At 48.2% G+C, this 13,777-nt stretch overlaps 1 protein-coding gene across 3 annotated transcripts in view; it reads left to right on the forward strand.

Moving 5' to 3' along the window:
* PRICKLE2 (prickle planar cell polarity protein 2) overlaps positions 1–13,777 on the forward strand; it is a 104,187-nt gene that overhangs the window by 52,100 nt on the left and 38,310 nt on the right. The window contains exon 1 of one of the 3 annotated variants that reach the window (XM_066558102.1): positions 9,140–9,559. The exons of the other annotated variants lie outside the window; for them this stretch is intronic. The gene's annotated coding sequence lies outside the window, so the exon portion shown is untranslated. Of the gene's footprint in view, positions 1–9,139; positions 9,560–13,777 lie in introns of those variants that run through there. 3 annotated transcript variants of the gene reach the window in all.

The following is a 13,777-nucleotide window of genomic DNA, read 5'->3' on the forward strand; positions in this document are numbered from 1 at the left end:
CTCCCCTTCTCCTCCCCCATCTGTCGGGTTGGCCATCCATGGTTGCTCATCCCTTTGAGATAGGTTTGAAGTGCTCATTACCCCAGAGAGCCTCACGGTGCTCCCCCTCTGCTTCTCTGTACTGACACAAGGGAATGGTCACAGTTTGTACAGAGAAGGGATTTGGGGGTTGAGCTGTTTGCCTTGAATTAAGGCCATGCAAAGGGGAGGTGTTGCCCTTACTCTGCAACTCCACATTTCTGAAAGTCACAGCCAGGTGAGCCACCCTGGTATGGAGCATGCCAGCTTGTTTGAGATGGAGGGAAGAGGCCTTTCTTCCTACTTTTTGTTTTGCCCTGTACCAGTGCAACCAGGCTAACTGCTGGTCAGAGCAGTCCCCTCCAGTCAGGGCATGTTACAGGAAGATTCCCAGCTTTAACCCATCCACGATTTTCCAGAAATAGCTTCAACCCTCTGCTGCAGGAGCCTGGCTAATCCTGCCTTCAGTCAGCTGCTGAGCTGACCCCAAACTGCTGTTGTTTTGTTGCAAGGAGATACTGTAAGTTAAACACTCAGCAGAAAGAAAGCCCCACTCCTTGGATGCCCACCTGTTTTTTATTTCCCTGGGGAGGGTTTATGCCTTGTCACAAGGTGCTGGCTTTGCAGAACAGCCCAAAGAAGCTCAGCTTCCAAAGAAGCTGCATGAGCCACAAAACAATGGGACTCACTAAGTCTCCAGCAGCAATAGCTGCTTCTAAAAGGCTGATGTACTTAGTCTGCTTGTGTTTAGCAAACATCTCCACTTTGCCCTTTGAAGATAATGCTGCATGTTCGACACAGCTTGGTAGGAGAAAAAAGAGGAAGAAATGGCCCGTGGTTTGATCATGTTTAATGAGCAGTGGCTGGTGGGAGCCATAGCATTCAATAATGCTGGTGTCCCCTGTTAATTGCCAGCAATTGGGTTTCTCCACCCCTCCTGGTGCTTGAGCTGTGGGGCAGGATGCCCTCGTGGGCTCACATAAACCCCACAGCTGAGGCTCAGGCTGGTGGAAGGCCAGCAGCAGCCTGGCAGGGTAATGTGGTCTCTCTGCAAGCCATGCCTCAGTGTGGCTCTGATGGAAACAACAGCATCTTACAGGATGGCTTTGAGCCTTCCCTAGGACTGTTTCCAGGTGTGTGGGTCTGGTCTGACACAGTGAGAAGGGATGCTCTTGTGACACTGCCTGCATTGGACCCATCCAGGGGAGTGGGGACACTGTGGGACCCCGTGGAGGAGGGAGCCAGGGTAGGAATCAGTGGCCACGTTTCCGGCCAGCCCTCTCCTGATGCAGCCTTAATCCCTCCCTGCAGGTGCTGATCCCTCTGTTCCCAGAGCAGACTATATAGTTGCATTTCCCTATAGATGATGATAAGATAAAAGCCTGGCCGTGTTGTACAAGAAGAGAAGAAGGTTTAGGGGATGACAGGCTGCTGCAGGAGGAAGGGATGCAGGTTTCCAGCTGCTGCTGAGGCTGCCTTTGATGAGGGCTGTGATTGATGCTGTGTTTGGAGCAGGCAGTGACGCGCTGACCTTTCCCTGACGGGCTGAGCAGCTCTAATGATCTTGATGGAGCTGGCGATTTGTGTATTGGGTTTGATGTACAAGGCTTGACACGGCATGGAGAGATGGGACTGGAGTATGACTGACAGCCCATTCCCATTAAGGATGGTGAGGCACAGGCTGTTCTCCAGTGATTCCTTTCAGTGAGAATGCTTTGATGAATTATATTGTAGCAGAGAAGTTTTGCTGTTAAATACCGTCCTTTTAATAGCTTCAAAGCAGTTAAAAACAGATGAGATTGAAGTAACTTGCAGGCCAGAAGGCTTATCACTAAAAAGGCTGTCCAAATTACACACTTAATTAATATTTAGTGAATTATTTTTACTCTGACTTTAATGTTGAGTCCTGAGGCAGATAAAACAATGCAGTGGCTTGCATCTGGGATTCTCTTTTTCTGTAATTCAGCTGTATAAAATTTCAAACCCTGGACTTCTTGCAGGCAACATTAAAACCTTTTAATTTCCATGAGTTGAGCTGTGTATAAATCACACCCTGGTTGGCACATCTCATGGGTGCTTGTGGCAAGAGTAATGAATTTCATGGTTTGTTATGAGCTACTAAAACCAACAGAAACACAGAAAGCCTGTTGTAATCTCAGCATATCGTTCAAGGAAGCAATTTATTCCCAAGTATGAACAAATGTCAAGCCATGGTAACAAGTTGTTATTACTAATTAAAACAAAGGGAAGAATAGCAAACATCTCCTGTCATGTGTGTGCAGTTGCCAGGCTGTCTGGAGGATACTGGAGCTCTATCCAGCTTCAACCAGTGGGACAGCCAGGCTGGGAACCTTGCCATTGCCTAAGACAGGACAACCCTCTGTGCATTCCAGGAAGGGCACTGGGCCATGATCCTAAGAGGGCTGGGGCTGAGAAACCACCCAAGCTTAAACAGAGATGCCACTTTTCAGAATTTTATTGTTTTCTGTGTTTTGGAGGATTATTTTAAAATCAAGGTCGGCTTGATTGTAGAAGTCTTGTGGAATTTGGGGTGTACTGAAACAGCACATGCTAGTCCATCTGCTGGCACTAGCTGGTTTCGTATCGTCCAGGGCCACTTCTTGTTCTCAGGTGTGAAATAAAAACCCATTTGGGCACCTTTCTTCCCATTGCCCTGTTGGGAAGTGAGGAGCCAGGTGCATTCCTGACCATGTCTGATTTCCCTGTGTTTGCAGATACACTGGGAAATTTAAGACTTGAAGACATTGCAAGCTCCTTCTTGTTCGTGACCCAGCATGCATGATTCCCTCCCTGACATCATATGAGAGAATTGACTGGATCCAAAAACATGCTGAATTTGCTACCTCCCTGGGCATTTAACACAGTTTGGGTGCAAGCAGCAAACAGGTCTTAGTTGGCTCTGTGTCTCCTGGGTGGGAGTAGAAGCATTGCCATCTCAGACCTTTGCTGGTGTCAAGGATCAGAGGTTTGTGCAGCCCTGCAGGACCTGACTGGGAGCAGGGGCTCATGTGGTGCCAGCCAAAGTGAGGGGAAGCACTGAAATCCTGCTGGCAGCCAGGGAAGATGTGCACAGTCTGGTTTAAGGAGGTAAAAACCAGGCTTGTGTCACTTGTCGAGGACTGGGCTGGCTCAAGGCTGGCCTCTGAGCACGGAGATGGTCAATTCCCCTGGTCCTGGGGAATGCACAGCTTTGGTGGTAGGGCCAGGCAGTGCAGAGGAGAGATCAGTGACTTAAGGCAAGAAATCCTCAGTACATAACCACTGACCCGAAACACCCTGTTAGACAGGTTTGAAGCCAAAAAAATAAAATAAAAATCATCTGATGTGACAGCGACCCTGACAGTGTCAGGCAGTGAGAAGGGCGGCAGCGAGGGAGTCCTGAGCTGCTGCCAAGGCACATGTCAGTGCAGGCTTGCAGGGTTAGTTGGTTATCCTGAAAATACATCTTCTGTTTTGTGTAAATGGAAAATTAATTTGTTGCTGATCAAAGGTTTAGATCTTTGGACAACGTACCACCAGATAAGCTGAAGATTTATGCATTTCCTTTGTAACGCGTTTTCAGTGAACACTTTATTGTTTGTGGAAAGGCCCCAAGAAAAAGATATGATTACAAAAATAGCTATGTTGAGTTTATTTAGCTTAAATTACGATAGACTGCTTTAATGAGGCTTTTGTAGACATCATTAAAGGACACAATTAAAGTCTTCAGATGAGAAGCCTATCAGGCTAGCAAAGGGGAGAAAACCACGGGTGCATCTGGATTGTTCACATTCAGTTACAAATTTGATTTCAACATATAAAAGTAAAAAACATATTAGTGCCAAGTGGAAGCTGGAGGCTATGAAAGCCTTATTGTGTTAAGCTCTCTAAAGCTTCTTACATTAAGGTGATTAAAAAAAAAAAAGAGAGAGGAAGAGATAGTGATTGATGAAACCCTGTTGTTGGTGTGCTCTGTGTGTCACACCGGGGTGTGCAGTGCTGGGGTAGGGACGGTCAGTGGGTGAGGATCCTTTTGGGGTGCCCTGCCAGGGAGGGGATTGGGGTACCAGGCAGTGATGCTCAGGAGCATCAGCACAGTGTGCTGATCATCCCTGCATTTGTGTGGTTCAGTGCTGCCAGAGGACATGGGCAGCACAGCGTGAGCTCATGGCCACACCTCGCTGTCCAGCCCTGGCTGTGCACCAGAGGGTACCAGCCAGGGCCAGACCTGTCTCTCTGGGTGAGTTGGTAGGAAACACAGAAAATTGTCTCCAGAATCAGCTGCAGTGTGTATGGGCTGTGCCTCCCCTTCTGCGTCAGCTACTGCTGGGCTCGATGGTGTTTTAAAAACTAAATTCCCCCTTGCAGACTGACAGCACAGATCCTTACCCATGGCTCTGCCAAAAATGAGTGGAAGGCAGCAGTGGTGACAGCCGGAGGACTGGCTCTGTTGTGGTTGGTCTCAGGCAGCAGCCACAGGAAGGCACAAATGGCAACCCTGAGGAGAAGTGGAGGACGCCAAGTTTGGAGATTAATGATCTGTGTCTGATGCTGGTCTCTCTGCCTCTCTGTCTATCCCATTTTTATTTGAGATAAGGCATCCCTGCTTCTAGCACTGAGAGCTGTGAGGAAGCGTTTGCTGCCTTGCTCAAAAAGAATGAAGAAAAAACAAAGCTCATCTGCATTTGAAGTCCTGACCTGTATTTCATGACTCAGATTCTCCAAGGAGCTTTCCCCATACTTGGGGCACATGCTTGTGTGTCTCCTGAAGAGCCAGGTGTTTGGCTGGGCAGAGTGGGGCTGTACCCTGCCACATGGAGCCATTTCCCTTCCCTGTCACTAACAGCTTTTTGCAGTCATCTTGCCTTTCCCATCCAGTGTTTGCAAAGCTGTGCCCTCTCCAGCCTGTTGTTCAGCTGCTTAAAACTGCTTTGTGCCCAGGGACCACACTGGGCTCATCCTGTGCTGGCACTGGGCTGGGAGCACTAGCTCTGCCAGTGGGTATTGCTCTGCAAATTACAGGGTGAGCATGGGAATAGTGCAGGAAAAAACCGCTGTAGTGTCCAATTCTGTATTTCTGTGGTCAGAAAGAGCGATGGGAAAGTAATCTATTACTATGCCTGTGGCTGTGAGCCAGGATGGACTCAGTGGTGGTGGGGACCTTCAACCCCCCTGCCTCAGGACAGTCTGTGTCCCTGTGGGCAGCATTTTGGGGTGGCAGAGTCTGAAGCCTCTTGTGACATCACAAGGTAGCAGTGCTGTGCAGTGCCCTGGTATGCTGCAGCAGAGGATGCTCACTAAATAATTCAGAAAGGCCACTTGATCTGACATTCATCAGGTTAGGAGCCCAGTGACCTTGGGGACACCAGCCTGCTGTTGCTCCGTGTGGCTCTGCTGTGCAGCCCATTGTCATCAGGAGAGTCAACATGGTCACATGGAACTCTATTGATTGACAGACAATCGATACATCAAGGTAATAAAACACAGCATTTATGAAACATGGGCTCTGCAATGATTTGTTAAATTAGCCATGGGTCTGAGTTTGTGCAAATGGCAGAAAGTTTAGAGTTGACTGGGTTTGGCTCCTTGTCATTAAAGCTAGCAACAAAGGGAAGAAAGATGGTGCTACATTTACAGGCAGAGTTGTCTGTCTCACACCACTGCATTGAAGCAGGGGCTTCCTGCTCTTGATCTTTCTTTATTTTAGTAGCTTTTTACTTCTGGTCGTTTGCTTCATTGCTGGCAGTTGTCAGCATCCATCCTTGTAATGGTGCAAGTCCTTCACCTAACCTTTGATAATATGCCCCACCAGCTCAGTATTCTCCTTGCTGCCTAATGAAACACCCATTTCACCTGCATAATGTGCAGAATCCGTCAAGAAATCTTGTGTGCCTTCTGGAGTTATTCCAACACATGACCTTTTCACAAGCCTCACAGTGGGTAACGGTAATATGGAGCAATTGCCAGCAAACCGGCAGCTTTCAAAGCAGGAAGGCTCATTTCCATTTCCCTGAGACAGTTGTGTGTCCAAACGTTACACAGCTTCTGATCTGATTTCCTGTCTCAGAAGAGGCTGTTCGTTGGATTTTGTGGATATTTAGATTTGCAAGTATTGGAACAAGAGGTCTGTCAGGAGCGATGACAGTCAGAGACGCTGTTTGGAGACACAAAGCTCTTCTGCTCGCAGCTAGCCCTGCAGCTCAAGTGTTACAGACATTGGTCTTTCACTGATCTTTTACTTCCATTTGTGATTCTGACACCCATTTAATCTTTGTGGATGATCTTAGAGTGAAAAGCTTGCAGTTCATGGTATGATCCCTTTGTGCAGATGATCAGTTGGCCAAGAAAGCCAAGCAGAACTCACCTTTAGGGTGGTTGGTTGTGTGGGGATGGCACTGCCGTGTGCCCTGGGGTGGGATCATGTCAGGCTGGTGCAGAGTGATTGAAGCTGCTGTAGATGGTGGCACAGAGGGTGTTGTACAAGAAGTGTGGGGTTGGACACGTGCCTTGCCAACCTTTCCCCTGAGGGTGAGGCCAGCTGATGGAGACCCTTGGAGCACGAATAGAGACTTTGCTCCAAAGTATTTGCAGCTAAAGGGCCTTTCCTCTTGGAAAATTAATGACAATAAAGTCAGACATTTTTACTCATTTTGGGTGAAAATGAGTGTCCAGAGGACGTGTCCTATGGAGCAGGACATGTTCCTTGTGCTGTTTGCAGCCCCGAGTCACTGCTGCGTGCTTTGAGGGATATGTTTACAAGGAACACACGTAATTTCTGCTCTACAGCATTTCTGCTCAACATTATCATTTTATAAGCAGGCTTCTTTGTTTGCTTCTGCCCAATTCAGTTTTGTCTCATTCCCTTTGTGTTGTAATTAACATGTTCTGAGTGTAAGAGGAAAAGTAAATTGTCTTGGGGCCATGGCACATTAATCACAGAGGCAAGATTGACAGCCTGCCGGCAGCGCTGATTCAGGCTGGAAAGGGCAAAATGGGCCAGTTTAGGAAGCTGAAGGATCAGGGAAGATTTTTCCTACAAGTTCTATTGCTCTTTGTAGTTGGAGGAGTTGAAGGAGACCATCCTTGGCACTTCAGCCATCTCTAGCAGAAGCCCCTGCTCTGTGAAAGGAAGGTCTGATCTGGCTGGATGCACTAAGAGTCAGTGCTCAACTCTTGAACTTGCTGCTCAAACTTAATATAAATGAAAAAAAAAAAAAAAGAGAGAGTTCAGAACACTGCACATTCTTGATTTGTCCCATTTGGCTGAGTAAGTTGGGGAGGCTCTTAGAGCTGAGCTGGTTTGTCCCAGCTGCAGATCTCATCCTTGAGATTTTGAGTGTAATTCCATGTAATTAAACCTAATTTATGAGCCTTAATAATAACAATTTAAGGCATTTGAGGCTGCAGAAAGACTCACAGCTGTAGTTTCTGCATCCTTCTGTGTTCTGTAAACATAGCTAATATTGCCAAAATCAAGGACTCTGAAATCTGGAGTCAGGCATCAAAAGTCAAGAGCGTGCAAGAGAATGTTAAGGCAACTTCCCACTCTGACCATTCACAAGACTCTCTGGCAGTCACACTCCCAAGGCCAGAGACTTTAACTTCTGGGACTGAAGCCCCTTCATGGCAGCAGCTCCAGTGAGCCTAGATCCCCTCTTGGCTTCCCCTCTCACAGCCAGACCAGGTTTCCTCACTGGTTCAGCCCCAGGTTTCCTCGCTGGTTCAACCCCAGGTTTCCCATAGCAGTCTCAGATGTCCTGTTCCATAAAGCCATTTATTCCCGGAGCAGCAACACAGACCTAGCCCAAGCTGGTGCCTCTGAGAACCCTCCAAGAGAGAACACCTGGGCTTTTATCCTCTCCTAGTCTAGCCTTTCCCTCCAGTCATTTTCCGGCTCCTGCTCTCCTTTTTCCTGTCCATCCACCTCACTAACATCGCTGCTCTTCAACTCCTTTGTTATCCAAAAGGTCGGCAATTCCCAGTTCCTGCAATGTCTCTCAGTGTTCATTCACCTGGCTGGCATCCCCCATCTTCATGTCCTTTGTTATCCCAAAGGTTGGCAGTTCACGGCCTCTTGTCTCGGGGTCCCACCTAAAGTGCATTTCAATCTCCATCTCAATCTGCAGTCTTCAAGCTCAGCTACCTGGACCAGATGTATTCCTCAACAAGAAGTGCTGTGTGTTGGAAAAGTTTTATTTGCTTTCTATGGGGTTTTTTTTTTTGAGTCCACAGAAACGACTTTTTTGAATTTCACACACTTTTTTGCAAATGCTAAAAACTAAGAAGTACGCTGTCCTCCAGATGACTCAGATTATTCATTTCTGACCATCCAATTCCCAAACAACGGAATTAAAGAGCAGCAGAAGGAATTTGGCACCGTAGCTCCTTCTCTGCATTTTCTTTTCCAAGGAGAAGGAAACACAGGGGAAAGAGGCTTAGCATCCCCGTTGAGGTGCTGTATTCCTGGGGCTCGCAGTACTCACCTGAGACACACATAAAAAGGTGTGAATCGTTCATCTGTCTTGGCCCTGTGAGAGAAAATGTATTCAAATATGCAGTGACCGAAATGCCATGCTAATAACTTATTTTCCCCTGAATATTTAGCCCTGCTGGTCATAAACATGCTGCGTCTAAAAGCCAGTAGGGAATCATAGCAAACTAGTGTAGAAGATAATTGAGAGGGCATTGAAAGCCAGGAGAAAAATGATGCGTTGCTCGGAGCCAGCGGATCATTGCGTTAATAGCCCGTATACCTAAGAAGCGGTACCTGAAGTTTGACAGCAAGTTGAGGTTCGGTCAGCATCAAATAAGAAGGGAAGGATAATTAATGTCTTCGCACCATTCAATTTAGGCTGCTGGTGCGCAGCCAACTCTTAGAAACACGCAAGCGAGCGAGGAGGATTTTTTTTTCCCCCTCCCATTGCCCAAGCAACCTGGAGGATGTATCGATTTGGGAGAGCGGGCTGATTTCCATGTAAATAAAGGGGCGGGTGGCCGGGCCGTGGCGGTCCGGGTGGGATGCGGTGACTTTGGCTTGCTGACATCATTGCTCATTAACATGCAGGAGAGGAGAGCAATGCAACAGCAGAGCCCCGCGCCGCTCCCGCGCCGCCAATTATTCTCCATGGGCTGCATCGCTCCTCGTTAATACCTTGCGCTCGGCGAGCAAATTGGACATCCTCTCGCCACCTCCGAGGGTCACTCGGAGAAAGGCAGGCTGGAGGGGGGAGCTGCTGGATCCGCTCGGATTGGGAGCAGGGAGGGAGGGACCCTCCGGAGCCGGATTTCAAAGCGAGGCGATTGAGGCGAAAGCTGCAGACGCGGGGCAGGGAAGGCACGGTTTGCCAGGGCAGCTTTCCTACGGGAACGTGCCTGCTCGGAAAGGCTTCCACAGAGCCCCAGAGCCGGAGCGAGGGATGCTTTGTGGCACTGCGGGGCTCCGGCTGGTCCTGCGAGCAGCCCGCAGGCACCGGGCACGGCTAGGGCAGCTGGGCAGCTCATAGATCCTTCCCTCCTGCGCTGCCATCGCCAGCAGGAACAGGTAAGGAGCTGCCTTTGGCCAGTCACTCCAGATTTGTCGTGGGTTTTTAGAAGGGATAGAAAGTAGAGGAGGAGGAATAAGGAGCATTCCATGGATGCACGCAGTGCTAACTTTGCTCAGTGTGCTGCTGGTGGTGAGCTGCGAGGGGCTGCGCTGTTTTTCCAGCCTTTGCTGTGCTCTGTGTTTATGGATGTATAAGGTTAATTGTTAAATTGTATTTCTGCAGCTGCAGGACGTCTGGGAGAAATGCTGATGCTATTGTAATGGAGTTCTCGTTTTAAAAATAATCAGGAAGGCTCAGCTGGCTTTAATAGGAGTTTAAAAATCTTCATTTCTCGGTGTTAATTGTATTGCTCTGGTGAATGCAGCCCCTAGAAGCCTGGATTCTCTGCACATTTTCTGAGCAGACTGCGTGGAGGCTGGGGCTGTGAATGAGGACGCTGCCGTTCAGATGTTTATTTTGGTGGTTTTGCCTTCCTGAGAATAGGAAGTTTTAAAGTAATAATCTTTCTAAGCCCTTGTTGTTCATGCCAGTATGGCAAACTATAAACCAACCTAGAACTGCAACCTGGGGGTTATGTTTTTCAGTGCAATCTTTTCAAGTCCAATTTCCTTTTTTTCTTGTCCCTTGAAGGAACATTTTAAGCAGATGTGACACAGACGTGACCTGTGACCGTGGAAAGATTTTAATCCAGTTATTCTTTGTTTTCTAGTCATGATTCCTTGGCGGTGCTAAACAGTGATTGAATCTTTTTGAGCAGTTGAGGATTAGCGCTGGACAGAATAATGCCAAAATAATTATTTGCACCAGATGCAGTGTCATCCTTTCAGTTTTAGCTCTCTTATCTTGTAACTTATCTGACTTATTTTCATTCGGCGATTATTTCGCCTGCTGTGGGAGCACTTACATGTCTCGCATCACTGCATTGTGTTTATAAGGGTGCCGGCTTGAGCCTGTGATAAAGATTTGTAAAGTAAAACTGTCTGCAGCTAACAAGATTATATTTTGCTTCGCGTTTTAATCTCCTCTCGTTGTGTGTTTTCTGCCAGCCAGACTCGGCTTAACAGAATGACCCAGCCTTGCGCATTTGCTGCTGGCAGCCTGGCCGGGCTCAGCCAGCACAGCCTCGGATCAGCTGCCAGTGTTTGCTTTCACATGCGGGTCGGTATTGCCTGCCTCGGGGGACACCGTCTGAGCCTTAACTTCTGAAATAAATTATCATTTTCAGTCTAGCTCATCCTGCTTCTGAGCGCCTTGCCCATCAGCCAGGTTTTTTCCTTTAGGATGTATGGCCTGTGAGATGCTTGGATTGCAGCGTGTTTACTGCTTCCCGTGGTTTCTGCTTGTCATGCTGCAAATACAAGTGAAGGCCCTTAAAATAGTGTATACAGCCCTGGGGCAGGTCACTGGGAACTCACTTAGTTTAGCTAATCTGGAGTGATGGGCTTGGAGCCTGGAATGGGATGGGGGAAAGAGAGGGGCAGGAAGATAAATACTGCCTGTGGAGAGCCCAGAGTTATTAAAACTTGAGAAAACAGTGAAGATCTGCATGCTGAACTGAGATGGGTTTCTCAGTGGACAGCTGGGTTTGGATCCAGGGTGCTAGAACCCCAGGCTTGGAATTTTCATCTTCAGTTAAGAACAAAGCAGAAAGGACCTCCTGTGAGACTGCTCTACATCCTGTTAGGCTAAAAAGCCACCCAGTGCTATCATTAAAATCTGACAGGATAGCCCTCAGGGTAGGGCAGGGCTTTGTCACACAGACCCACACTGGCTCTTGGATGGGGAGCCCAGAGGGAGAGTTCCTCAGGGCCCTGCTGTGCCTGCTCCTCCACTGTCTCCCCTCTCCCATCCCCATCAGCCAGAGGCCCATTGGTCTCTGGGATCCGTGGGTTTGGGGTTGTCCTGCCATGGGGGACACCAAACCCTCCTGGGTGTCCACAGCCCCTGCATCTGCCCATCCTGTACCTTCTGCCTTTTATGATCATGACCTTGGCTTCAGCATTGTTTGCCCACCAGCTTCAGGGTTATTGCTGCTGCTCCTGAGCCTGTTCTTCTCTTCAACTTGTGAACTAGTGGTTTGCATTTCTTCTCCATGACTGAGGAAAAACATGTGGTTATTAGTGTTTCTGTATGCTAAGAGCTGGACCTTTAAGGGGAAAAAAAACAACCCTAATATAAATATGCTGAGAGTAGCGGTAAGCCTGTGAGCTGGCAGACTGCCTCCATCGTCTTGGATGTGAGAGAGCAGCCTGTTGGATGCCTTTTCTCCTGGTAGCATGGCTGGGCAACAGGCTGGGGCTCACTGCAGCTTCTTTTGCCTCTTCTCTCTCTCCCCTTTGCTTGATCTGCAGCTCACGTGGGTGTAGCACTTTGCCCACTTCTGTCTAACTTCTATTATGAAAAAAAAAATTATTGAATCTTTTGCAAAATATCCTGAGAGACCCAAGTTGAGGGTTCTTCTGAGAGCTGCTGAGTTATTAATATCCTTTAATTTAACCATCTCATCTTTATGCATCAGAATCTTCACAGTTTGTGTCAGGGGTTGTGGCTCATGGGAGCAGCCTGGCACTGTGGCTCAGGTCAAGAGGGTGTTTCTACACCCTGCTGCTCTTACCCAGCTCACAAGGAGAAACTGGAGCCCAAGCACTGACCTGTGTTCACTGCAGAGCACTGAGATGCACCTGGGCTCTCCCAAATGGCCTGTGATGCACCCCAGATCCCCCACTGTGGTTTAGCCACAGGCTGGAAAGATTGGTCATGTTTTCATTCTCATCCTGGGGTGTTGCTGAAAAGTCTGGCCACAGCTTTGGTCTGTGGTTCTGGGACTCCTTGCTTGCCTAAGAGGGCACCAGACAGATCAGATGAGGAATCTGGGGGGTTGTGCCTTGTGTTGTGTTTTGTTCTAATTTCCTGGTCTGCCGCTGGTGTGCTGGTGGTTGTTCCCTGCCTGTGGTGCCTCAGACCCCAGCAGGACTGGGAGCAGCCTGGAGGCTGCCCCGGGCTGTGCCTCAGGGAAGCAGTACTTTGGAGACAGGGCAGTGGAACCCACAGGCAGGTGTTCTACCTGCTTGGGAAAGGGATGGTCCTGATTCAAGATGGAAGCAGAACAAATGGAAAATCCTCAAAGGCTGCTTTTGCTCATATTTGGCTGCAACTGGCAGTACTAGGGGTAGTTCTTTTTTTATTCTTATTTTTCTTAATTAAGCAAGAATAGCTTCTGCGTTGGTAAAGGATGAGTTTTAAAATTAAAATTAGTCTCCAGCCTGAGGCCAAACATGGACAAATCAGCCAGAGAGGAGAATTTTTCCAGGAGTGGAAATAGGCTTTGTCATAAAAGCTTCAATGCCATCCTGAATACCTTCACAACTGCTGCTGTGGGCACTGCAAGGGTCAGGGGTAACTACAAATAAATCAATACTGTAAAGAAAGTTGCCTTGCTTAGGGCAAAATTGAGGAGGGAGACAAGAACATGGATGGGGAAAATGGAGAAGAGTCTGATTTGCAACTCCTCCATCCTCTTAGTGTTTCCCCACCTAATGTGACCTTCATGCAGATGGGTGGCTACATGTGCTTTTCCTGTGGCCTTTGGGATCTGGGGACTTCTGTCTGTAGGATGCAACCACTTTGGTTGCTGGATTATTTCTCTCTTCCTTGGTTTCCTGGCATTACTGTTCTGCCAGCTCTGTTGCTACCACCTGATGTTGATCTGTCAAGCCAGCTGTTCCTACAACATGGTGTGTCAAGTGAATGTTGGCATCCCCTGACTGTCCTTGCGGGCCACCAAGGGCACCTTGTCCTCAGACTTTGAATTCCTGCTATTTTAGGTATCCATGTCAAATTCACCTCCTCCTGCACCACAGTAGGCAGGTAAAAGCTTTTGCTAAGCTTCCTTTTCGACCCAAGTAACACAGAGTCTTTGCAGTTCATTCCCACTGATAGGTTGGGGTTATTTCAGCTCCAGTGACTGGAAGAGCTGAGAAGCTGCAGAAATATTTTGTCTGGGGAGATGCCCCTTTGTCACTGGGATCCATGGGTCCTGAGGCCATGGGCAGCAGCTGGATGGGGGCTGCTGGGACCATTTGGTTCAAAATACAGTGTTAGAGAAGTTGGAGAAAGAGGCAGAATTTCAGTCTGAACTGTCTGTTTCAAGCACAAAAGCTTGGGACTCCTCTGATGGTTAGGAAGTCCATGGGGGAGCCACAGCTGGGTGCTGC

Source organism: Molothrus aeneus, chromosome 12 (assembly GCF_037042795.1).
Source record: "Molothrus aeneus isolate 106 chromosome 12, BPBGC_Maene_1.0, whole genome shotgun sequence".
Taxonomy (NCBI): domain Eukaryota; kingdom Metazoa; phylum Chordata; class Aves; order Passeriformes; family Icteridae; genus Molothrus; species Molothrus aeneus.